At 38.7% G+C, this 10,985-nt stretch overlaps 1 long non-coding RNA gene across 1 annotated transcript in view; it reads left to right on the top strand.

Moving 5' to 3' along the window:
* The first annotated feature begins 2,436 nt into the window (after window positions 1-2,436).
* LOC147915780 (uncharacterized) overlaps window positions 2,437-10,985 on the top strand; it is a 385,218-nt gene continuing 376,669 nt past the window's right edge. The window contains exons 1-2 of the long non-coding RNA XR_015553777.1: window positions 2,437-3,587; window positions 3,994-4,303. This is a non-coding gene — a long non-coding RNA (uncharacterized LOC147915780). The remainder of the gene's footprint in view (window positions 3,588-3,993; window positions 4,304-10,985) is intronic.

Here is a 10,985-nt window from a genome sequence, read left to right as displayed (position 1 = left end):
TGTTGCAGAAGTGAGGCTGTGCCAATTCTGGACCTTTAAGAGGACTTGGCAGTTTTTATCTTCTCCTTCTTGAAACACAGATTCTTAAGATGTTTCCTCTTGGATCTCAGCCACCATGTTGTGAGAATCTCATGCCATGTGGAGGGGCCACGTACAGGAGAAATGAAGAACTAAGGGGCTTCAACTGCCCTAGATAATCTTCCAGCTGACTGGGGGAGTGCCAGCCACATGAGGAAGCCATTTTGGCCTAGCCTGATCAAACCCCAGGCCCCAGCCTGCATACGTCACATGAAGCAGAACCATCCAGCTGAGCCCATTCAAATGCATGGAATCCTGAGAGTCAAACAGTTGTTTTAAATCACCAAATTTTGGAGTACAGCTATACTAAAACAATATCCTTCTGCTTCTTTCTAGGTAAGGCTTAAGTTTGGCTCAATTTAAGGTTAGTACAAACAGCTAAGCTTTCATATTTTATTCCAATTGCCTTTATGTTGCATTTTCAACTAGACTATAAGTTATTCAAGGTCCCAGTTATTGCTCTATTTTCTCTCCATGTTTCCCTCTCGCTATTAACACATTGCTAGGCACATGGGACTCTGATTACCTGAGGTGGCCAGTTCAATCATAACAGAATGAAGGAGCAAATGAGGTAAAAAGAGGATCTTTGGATATAAGACAAGTTTTCAAAAATATAAGGATTTTGATTAAACCAATATGAATAACCAATTTAAAAAGAGCATGTCTATGTTTTACGTATATATTTATACTGGCATTTAATCTGAATTATCTGAATGAAGGAATTAACTGTCATTTAGAGGTTTTTTTTGTTTGCAAACAACCTAAAATATCAATTTTAGTTACAAGCATTGTCATCTTTTGGAAATTTACATATTGAATTGAATTTACAATTGCATTATTGGAAATTTATATACTGAATAAGAAGACCATATTGAAGGGAAATTATGATCTGAATCCAATAAAAAATAAATTTAACAGAAAACAAGCAATTGTCTGGAGCTACACTAAAAGCAGAGGGAAACATAATAGTTTTCTCCTTCCCTTTGCTGCCATGGACTCTGCATGTACTTGACGTGGGAAGTAACAGTTATTATACCCGTTCACTGTAACTAACAATGTTCTGGGAATGCGTACTGTTTGCAAGACCATTTACTAGTGTAACAATAACGAAGCACAATTCAAGTCAGAATCCTGGACTTAGCAAACAGAATGATAATATGTCTATTTGTGATCCAGGACTTTTTTTAAGGTATGAAGAAATTGGTATAATTTAAAATGTGAAGGATTTTTAATTTTTTAATTCTGAGTGCACTTTTGAGTTCTTTTATTTTTTAATTGTTAATGATTATAAGACAGAAACATATCCAAAATACTTAAATAATTCTCCAAAAACCTTTCCTAGAGGACTAAATTGTCATCCCAGCAAACCTCTCCTTGCTCTGTTGCTTCCCAGAATTCATATTTCTATGCTTCAGACTTGCACTTGCTAACAGAGAAAAAGGAGGTTAGGAAATAAAGCAGAGTACAAAAGCCAGTGTGTGCGTGTGTGTGTGCATGTCAGTGTGGTAGTGGGGAATTAAGTCCCTTGCTCTCTAGATTCTGAAGTTGCACTTGTGTAAAATTGAAAGGTAATTGGTCTTTACATAAAGGGCATATTCAAAAACATTTATTAAGTGAATTTATATACTCTTTCGAAATGCAAGTGATTCACAAAAACAAATATTGCAGCACAAAGCTTTATTCGTGCGCTCGTACAGGCAATATATATTGTGCAAATACATTTTAAAATTATAACGTGAGGAGTTGAAGGCATAACTCTTCACACACACATCTGTGTCTTGCTCAAGGGAGACACGGAGAGAGGGAAAGAGAGAGAGAGAAGTGGGAGGCAGAGGGAATGGGAGGAGACAAGGGGGGAGGGAGAGAGATGAAGAAGGAAGGAAAGGAGAGAAAACACCGTTCTGGAGCCCATGGTCGCATCTATGCCAAGCCTGTGAGCATCACATCTAGGTAGTAACAAAGAGATCACCACGGCGTTTCTTTTTGGTTCTAGACAGGCTGATACAGCGGGCACTTGTATGCCTGTCTGTCGCCTCATCTAAGTCCTGATTCTTTCAGGAGTTATGAGCTCCCGATCCCGAAAGCACCCAGTGCACGGTGCTAGGCTCGCAGGTCTCGTGGAGAGGCTGCCACAGGTTCGTGCGTGTGCGGTCAGGGGCGTTGGTGCATCTGTATGTCTGGAAGAGGGAGGAGTCCCTCCTGCCAGAGACTTATCTCGATCCCCACATTTTCCGGGTATCGTGGGAGGAGTGTGCGAGGTCAGAGGGACGGGTAGCCCTCGCAGCGCTAAGGAGCGCGGAGTGCGGATGAGCAGGGCGGAGGAGGAGCGGGGTGGCACTGCCAAATCTTAGCGGGGCCCCGGGTGTTTGCAGACCCAAGTATAGCCGCCCCGCGTCTCCGGGGTGTCGCTCCAGGAGCTGCTGCCCGAGCAACCTGAACCTCAGCCCTGCCTCGCTTCGGGATCCTCGGCCTCCCCCCCTCCCCATCACGTACCTGGCCTGAGCGGCGGGACACGCGGCCCGGGGGAACCCCTCTCGGCGGGACCGGCCCAGCCTCGGTTCGCCTCCGCCTCCCGCTGCCGCCGCGCCCCGGCTCGCCGCGCTCCCGCCAGCACCATGGAGGAATCCGGGGTAAACCCGCGAGCAGCCGGCGACTTTTCCTCTGAAATCTCTGGGCTGGCGTCTTTTGGGTGAGATGAGCGGGGGAGCTGGTATCCCTGCCGGTCCCAGGTCGCCCCGAAAAGCCCTGGCAGAGAGAGGATCCGCGGAGGCTGCGAGCTCCAAGTCCTCGTCCTGCAGCGTCTTCACCCTCCTCTTCTTCCTCGCATCAGGGTTTGTTTATATAGGATCTGGAAGCTGGGAGGAATTGCCCACCCCCTCCAGGTGGCCCGCCCTCCCCTCCCGGGCTCCAGGCTCCCGCACGTGGTCGACATCAGCCTCGTCTCGGCGGAAGGCAGGCGCCAGCGAGCGAGGAGCGGGCGGCCGGGAGCTAGCGCGGCGCATCTTTGCTTCTGCTCGCCTCCCCGGCGCCCTCGCCCACTGCCAAACCCAGCTCAGACTCGGTTTCGCCACCCTCCGTCCCCTTTACCGGAGGAGAGATTGAAAACACTGCCCTTCTGGTGCTCGTAATGTTTCTCTGGGTTCGTTCAGTGGCCGGAAAAGAATGGTAACATGAACAGCGGAGCGTGAGAGCGTCACCGGAGGAAGGCGAGGAGATTGATGGGCAGAGCGCTGACTTCGCGGAGGATCACATTCCGAGCACTGCGCGGGCAGAAGCGTCGCGGCGCCTCCACGTCCCGGCTGCGCTCCGCTGACATCTGTAGCCTCCTCTTCCCCAGGCTCCCAGGTCGCCGAGCCTCTCCCTGCGGAGGAGTGTCTGCACAGCGCGTGAGGATCCAGGAGTTTGTAGACCTCCGTCGAAACAGGAGTTCTGCGCCGGATCCCGCGTCCCTGGATCCCCGTGGAGCCCGCCAGCACGCTGGCTCCGGAGGGAGTTGAACTTGAGTTCAGGTGGGTTATCCCGGGGGAGCACACGAGGAGATGTTCAGGGCAGAGGAGGAAGGTGACGTTCCAGTGTCAAATGCGGACACGTTTCTTCCTGACACTTGCTGGGGCTGAGCCGCTTCCTCTCACGCAGTTTTCGCTACTTACCCGCTCCTCCCTAAGCCAGCTCTCCCACATTAAGGGGGGAAAACAACCGTCCAAACTCCCGTTTTCTTGATGATCTAGCATGCTATTGACTTTTTCATAACTTATTATTAGTCTATGAAACTATCATATTTACTCCATTGCTTTATGTTAATGGAGGTCGATAGGCTTAATGATTTCCTCAGTCAAGCCATTTACCTGTAAGCCAATAGATAATGCCTTCGTCATAGTTTTCTGGGGTGAAAGTAACTGTGCGTTTGTTCTGCAGATACCCAACTCCCTCTGAATCGTGCAGATTGGTGCTGAGCACGCAACAAAAGTTTTTAGCTTCTCTTCAGTTTCTGGTGCTTCGCAGGGGAGAGGAAAGGACTTGGGCACTAAACACAAGAAGCAGTCAGGGAACCATCTCCTTTAACTTTTCTCCTCTGTTGTGATTTGCAATGAAGAGGAAACAGAAGCGATTTCTGCAGATGACTTTGTTGTTCATGGTGGCTTTAATTTTCCTGCCCAATATTGGTCTCTGGTCTCTGTACAAGGATAAGCACCTGGTGAAATCTACAGAGCCCGGGGAGCAGCAGGTAAGTACCACCCAGAGAAAGATCACAGGAGGATTGGTAAGGCTTGCAACACCTGGGGATACAGGGAAGCGGGTGTGGGATAGCCTTGGGTTTTTCCCCAAGTTTTTACAGAGCTGCTATTACAAGATTCTAGAGACTTTGGGGTTTAAGCGAGTAGTTGTTTTAAGATTGCAACCAACGACATCGATGAAATGTAAAATAAACTAGAAAAGAAGGATAAGCGGTCAAGAGGAACAGGAGATAATCTTTCACATTTGGTCTTTGGGTTGATTTTGGCTTGAGGTGGATGAAAGGTAACTGCTTATTTATGGGACGTGGGAGTGGGTTGGTACAAGTAAGTCACAAGGATTTGATTTTGCTTTTCATCTGTTTTGGGTGTCTATATTAAAGTGAATAGGGCCAAGTAAGTCATTAAAATTGTGAAGTAGCTATCAAAAAACAAGCTACAGTTTTCTATATTTTTGGTTGTAATTTTTGCTTAGCAACAGCTTTTTACCCTGTGGCAACTTGAAGTCTCAGTTTCTTCTCCCCTGTTGCTAAGGTGGTGTGGTGGAGTGTACAGGCAGAGTTACTAAGGATGTCCGTTTAGTTTCACAGTCTGGTGATAACAGTTTGTTGCTAAAAGCTTTCCTTTATATCTGAAACAACATGAAGTGTGGTATGTTTCCTTTTTACTTAGTATGCAATCTATTAGTATGTGCATCGCTCAGGACTTAACATGGATCAAAATAGCTATCTTTCTTAGTGAGCAATAATGCAAAATATCCTTCACAAAACGTTGATGAAATTCAATATTGTTGAATTCCATATTTATTAATAAATAAAACAGCTTCTGTAATTAAACTTTTGACAACAGAATGCAGCCACCTTCATGATATTGATATAACACTTTTTCAATTAGTCCTGTGCATCACCTTGGAATATTAATATTCTTAATTTCAAGGGTCATCACCTGTGTACACCATGTACCTTCCACATATAGAAAGTGTTTAAGTAGTCTGTTTCTGGACAACAGCAATATATATTAATGGCAATTAAATATTTGTTCTTATACTTAACAAAGTTTAATTTTCTTTTTACACAGTGAGTGGTTAGGTGTGAAATATATAGAAGTAATCTGCTTTTTCATTATGACAAGAAATCATTACTGGTCTCTAAACTTTAAAGATAACTAGTTGCTTACGGATTTTTGGTGGGTTGGAATTTTGAGAAAAAATGTTGACATATTTTCATTTAATTGTTGATATCTGTCATCCTTTCTAATAGGGATGTAGCTTTGATTTGAAGTATATTCTGTTCTATCATTCCAGTGAAAAGAAAGATGGGCACTTTGAATGTGGAACTTTTTTCCTATTTAGGTCATATTTCTCCAACCCTTAATATAGAACAAGATTTTATTAACGTTAGTAGTTAATGCACTATTATGTAGAATTTCCATTCTAATATTGAGAAAATAACAAAAAAAATGATTTTTCCTTGAATTTTGCTAATTCAATTAACAATAACAATCTGAAGTATTTGCTGGTATAGCCTACATGAAACACTAATTAATCTTATTAATGAAATCTTTACAACTTTCACACTGGCTCTATTGATTTTGACCCTTAATGAGAAATTCGTTTGTCCAATGGCATAAAAAAATAAAATATGGCAAATCAACTCTGACTTGTTGTTATAATCTCCAAAATGGTTTCCTTGTTTCTGGTTCTTCTGTAGTAAAATGATACTTAATATCAGTTAGTAAATTAATGGGTATGAAATGTATGGAGTGACTAGAGAAGGAGCTATTTCTCTAAGTTTCATATGCTATAGAATAAATAACTCTGATTGATGGATATCTTGTGACATTCCAGTTTAATAATCCTATGTAACAGTTTTGAAACCAAGAATAATAAAAGGTAGTAATATGCCATAAAATGAATGTCAATCACATACTTTAGTATTTTTAACCTAAATAATGGTTTTATAATTAATACTTTCTTACAGATACAAAATAAAGTTAAAAAAGTAGAAATTAATTAATCAATTAATGGATGAGAATTCATTTTGAAACAGAAAAGATAAGCTTTTATTGGTCTTATTTCATTATTAAATATAATTGGAAAAAAAATTAAGATATGTTGACATTATTATACAAGTATTGGATAAGGAAGAGTTAAGTCATTGATATATATTTATACACTTGACCAAGTAAAAAGTGACTTGCAGCCATGAATTAAACATTCTTAATATTGTAATGTAATAGTTTGTTAATATATCTCTATTTCAATGTTAGTAAGTTGGCTAAATACATAGGTTTTCAGTTGAAGCATATAATTTGACTACCAGGTCATGTGTTATTTAAGTGTAGCACTTTATTTTATAAAGACATTTTCATGGTTAATTGCTAAATGTTCTTCAAAAGCCATCTTTTACTGTATTTATCACCAAGTTGTGAAATGCTGAGGGTAAGGATAATGTGCTGATTGGGGCATTGACAGCAGTAAGTACTGAAGCTATTCAAAACAAGTCACGTGCCCAAATGAGCGGTCTATTTTTATAGCAGTTAGGTGTAAAACAGTAAAACAGCAGCTCTGGTTCTAAGTGCGACATGGTGGTGGTCACAGGAGTTGAAAACTCTCACTGTTTTAAATAGTTTAATTATTACAGTGGGTTGCAGGGAAATACTTTAATTTGTGGAAATTCGAAATCATTGAATGGCTAATACTTTTTAAATACTCCTAATTTGTATTTTATCAAAGCACATCACTAATGATTTGTCTGTCTACTATTCAGTATAAATTGTATTTATTATATAATCTGAGATAAATTAAAGGGAGGTAAAACAGAGAACATTGACAGAAACTGTGTTTTAATTTTCATGATGTTTAGTATTTTGCATATTTTTTCTCAACTTCTATTCTATTACAAAGTAATTCTTTGTATTTATTGTAATTTCACATTAAAAGTAATATTTATGGTAATTTCCATAATATTTAAACATTTGCCCCAGCTATGATGCAGAAAAGAAAAAAAATGAAATAAAAATTTCTAAATTATTCATCTGAAAGTTTTTTTCTTTTCCCTCACACAACCAGAGAGGACTGATAAAATAGTTTAATAATACAATAATTAAAAGGTTTCTTTTACTGTTTAAGCTCTGCAAAATTGGAATTAAGTTACTGAAATAAATATTAAGCTTTTGAGAATTTTAAGGTTTTATAAAAATATTTTATAGTTCTTGGTTAGATGTCATTAAATTGTCAATCATAATTATCATGCTGTTTTCAGTTCAATTCATTTTGTTGCTTTTTTGTTGTTATTGGGATGATGTTTGTCTTTTATATTGTTTAGAAATATATACATGTATTTTAAAAAAACTTATTGATAATATGCTATTTAGCCGAGAATGATTACTGTATGATTATTCTATAGTAATTCTTAATTTCATTTTACTTTTTAAAATTTGAATTGCTACTTTGCTCTGGTTTCAGCTGCATTTGAATTAAAGCCTAGTTACAGACTCAGATCTTAAGTCACCTCTGCTTTAGTATGATAATTAGAACAGTGCAATATTTTAGAACAAAACTATTGTTCAGCATTATTACACTTCTCTTCCTAATCATTTACGAAATTATAGGTAAATTAAAACTACCCCAAAACACTTTAAGTACATTAAAGAGATTAATAATAATAAAAAAAGGTAGCTGTAATAGTTTAGCAACTAAGTTGCAAATAGTTTATGTTGCAGAAATAATTCATGAAGATTCAGTATATGAAGATCTTGCAATTTTTGAAATAAAAAGTAGGGTAGAAATCCCAGAATTTTAAATCACACATTTTCAGAATTATTCACAATGATTTTAGAAACTTACTTTTGGCCTAGATTTTTACCACATTAAAAGAAAAAATAAACAAATAAACTAGACACTCAAGTCACTTTTAAATTGTGGACGTTCTTATTTCTTTGAATTTCAGAATTTCTGTTTATAAAGTAGGGCTAATCGTGCTTGCCAGGTTACAAGATACATAAAGTCCTGAGATCCCATCTTGGATAAGGACAAGATTATGAAGTAATGTGTTGTTTTTAGTCAGATTAGTATGTAAACTGTACTTGACAGATGAGGGACTTAACCTCCATTAAAAACAAAACAAAACTCTCCTGAAAGAGATTCCTTGGCGTCTTTGTCCAACTCTTCTAATATTAATCTGCTCCACACTTTAGGGAGATTCTTCCTTTTGGCTAAGAATATTTTTTCTGTGGCATTTTAAACTTGTCTTGTGATGTGAAGATGTCAGATAATTGGTACCCAGTATATGCAAACCACCTCATGCTTTCCTTTGTCATGCTGATTATAAAGCTGTAAAGTGTGTCTGTGTTTCTTTTCCAGCAAATACCTTAGATATTGGAAGAGCTTAGGACTGGAGAAAAAATTAAGGTTTTCTCTCCTCCTGCGCTCAAGATGGTACATTATCAACACACTAGATGTGATATGATGCATTAGTTTGAGCCATACCGTTCTTAATTAGCTAAGATGTAGATTTTAAAATAGAGTTTTAAAAGACCTTTTCTCGAATTTATGGAAAAATCCATTCTGACTACCTATAGGATTACACCATGCAGATCACTGTAACAAGTGTCTTAATTATTTCCTGTGACCTAGTAGATCGAAATGTGATTAGTTCATCACCTTGCCCCATGGGAGACTGTGTGAAACAGTCTTCTGTTCAGTCTGGTAACAAATGAGATGGGTTATTTTTTTTTCCCTATCCTGCTCATTGCTGAGTTGGATAAGCTGTACTGAAGTCAGTTAGCCTCCTGTAAGTTTTTTCTATAAAAGAAACCAAATCAAGGATGGAATATATAGGGAAAAGGGTGAGAAAGTTTGAATGATTTAAGTGGTGGAGAGAAGAGAATTGAGTTTTGTTTGTTTTTTTTGAGTTTTGTCAAGAGTAGCCATGACAACCTTGAGGGAGGTAAGCAACTGTATCTCCCCTTGTAACACTTTTATACAGATGAAAGCCAGCTGAGGTACATCAAGAATAATCTTAAAGGAGGGAACCAAAATTAAAATAAGGACAAGACGTTATGCAATGTAAGTGGATACAGAGTGAGATTTGGGTCTGTTTTGTCCAGCAGTCACTCTCATTTCTCGTTTTCTTGGCTTGGTTTTGATGATGAGGTGAGTACTGGATACTTCAGATTCTTAAAACCATCTGACATAACCACGTTGTTCTCTTTCCTTCATATTTACATATGTGTTTACAAAAGTACTGTTATGGAATCAAATGTGCAAATGTGTAAAGAAGTAGGAGGTTTTGAAGATGAGAGTAAAGATAAAGACACGTACTCATAAATTAGATACTTGCTCTCCTTATGATGTCCACCTGTCATACCGTAAGGCTAACAATTCCTAAATTATCTCAGAATGTAGTTGTAATGCTTGAATGGACAACAACAACAAGAAAATAAATATTTGTGCCACTGAGGATATGTATTTAGACAGGTGCAAAAAATATATGTACTGGGTTTATTTGAAGGTTGAAGAGAAGGAACAGGGTATCCACAAACATTCAAGACGTGATTACCACCACTATTCCTCACTAATATGCTGATATCTGTTACTACCGACCTCACACTAGGTGGCCAGAAAGACGATGAAAAAATAAAGGTATATTTAGGGTTAAAGGTAAATCACACCAATGTTTTCTCAAACTTTTCTACTTCCAGTGTGGTGGGGAAAAAATGTGGACTGGATTAGCAGTACTCGCAAAGTAAATGTATTCATTTCATGTATTCATTTAGCAACACACGTACACACAGACATGCATCCACACACACAGTCTTACTTGTAAAGAAAAAATAAATATACCCAACTGTTTCACTTCTTATGATTTTGTTTTTTTTTTTTACTTTTGTAACTTGCTTTTTCCATTGCTTTGAATCCACAAAAAGCTGTTAGTCAACTGAGTTTGAAGCGTCATTTAAATGTTATTAATATAATTCTGAGGAAGTATGGAGAGAGATAAAGAAAATGCATCTGTCTCTAGAAGTACTTACAACTATTTAGCAAGTGGGAGAATCACAATAAGGATTTAGCCTATTAGAGTTGCACAGATTATAAATAGGGCAATTCATTGCTGTTCAGTAATATAATCATTGTAGTTGTGATTGTCATAGACTGTGGTGGTGACTACCAGCTCTCCGTCGCAAGGAGTGTTGTGTCTCAATGAGAGCTGAGAAGGCTAATTTTGAATTTATTTCATGTACTCAAATACTCATGGAATGTTCTTTCAGCACTTGAAGTCTAGAAAGCTAGCGATAGGGAATTTTAGTATCAATCATTTTGAACTTTTTTATCATAATAAAATGACGAAATTGTCAAGGCTCCCACCCAAGTTTCAGTGAGTTGGGCTTTCTTTTTTACTTATATTTGGCATGTGTCCCCAGCAAGAGAATCCACCTGAACTGGATTAGAGAGGAAATATCAGAATTTCCATACTGTCTTATTCTCTTTTAGTGTGTAAGGGTGTATGCTCTGGCATCAAATTATCAGAGTTCAAACTCCAGTTCCAGCACTTAGTACTTTGTGAGTACTTTAGCAAGTCATTCATCTTCCCAGTTCAGTTTTCTCTTGAGTCAAATGGGGATGATAATACCTTTCTTGTGGTATCATAGTGAGGATTCAATACTTAGTATCTT

This window comes from Ceratotherium simum, chromosome 12 (genome assembly GCF_057802395.1).
Source record: "Ceratotherium simum simum isolate JZ-2026a chromosome 12, ASM5780239v1, whole genome shotgun sequence".
Taxonomy (NCBI): Eukaryota; Metazoa; Chordata; class Mammalia; order Perissodactyla; family Rhinocerotidae; genus Ceratotherium; species Ceratotherium simum.
The sequence above is the reverse complement of the archived record's forward strand: the minus strand, read 5'-3'. Positions and strand labels throughout refer to the sequence as shown.